Source organism: Propithecus coquereli, unplaced genomic scaffold (assembly GCF_000956105.1).
Source record: "Propithecus coquereli isolate 6110/MARCELLA unplaced genomic scaffold, Pcoq_1.0 Scaffold109, whole genome shotgun sequence".
NCBI classification, from domain to species: domain Eukaryota; kingdom Metazoa; phylum Chordata; class Mammalia; order Primates; family Indriidae; genus Propithecus; species Propithecus coquereli.
In genome coordinates this window covers 3,321,679-3,322,355 of record NW_012134858.1, presented here as the reverse complement: position 1 = coordinate 3,322,355, position 677 = coordinate 3,321,679, and the positions used below count along the sequence as shown (strand labels likewise).

The 677-nt window shown below is 33.5% G+C and overlaps 1 protein-coding gene across 1 annotated transcript in view; it reads right to left on the bottom strand.

The window, feature by feature from the left end:
- GHITM (growth hormone inducible transmembrane protein) overlaps positions 1-677 on the bottom strand; it is a 30,908-nt gene that overhangs the window by 9,933 nt on the left and 20,298 nt on the right. The window lies entirely within an intron of this gene.

Sequence of the window (677 nt, the reverse complement as noted above, 5' to 3'; positions counted from 1 at the left end):
ATAATTAGTGCATATGGAGACACAGAAATGGCCTCAAAGTTAGGGCCCCAGCAGAAAAGGGCACCCTTGAAACACAGGTGTAATAATCAGTACAAGAAGAAAGGATCAGAGTTGATTAACCTTCAATCTCACTCATTCTGAGGTGGCAGTATATCTGTACATGTGGAAATACTTCTGTGACATACATTATTTTATTAATAAAAAGTTGAGGTGTCTTCTCATTATATTCTTAGAAAGCAAAAAATGAGAAGAAAATGTCAATAGTTACACTACACTGTGTCTAAAGTGGTATTAACAAAGGTGATGCTTTACATCAAGTCAAGAAAAAAAAAAGAATCGAAGAATAAAAATGTAATTAGTGTTAATGTAGCAGAATCAAGGGAGAGGATGTGTTTAGGTGACTTAATTCTCATCCTGAAACATACACAGACATTAAATGCTTGAATGAAGATTCTACATACCTCAAATGAACTTCAACAAACTATACCTTTCAGATCAGGTCATATACTAATAATTGTTTTCTTTAAAAAAGGGGAAAGTAAAATTTCCAATGGAAGAAATATGACTGGGAACTACTGAATCCAGTGCAAAGTATCAATATTTTTTTGGTCATTAGATCTGAGAATAATAATGTGGCCTTCCTCCCAGAAAATGCACAAATACACAAGTTTGCATGT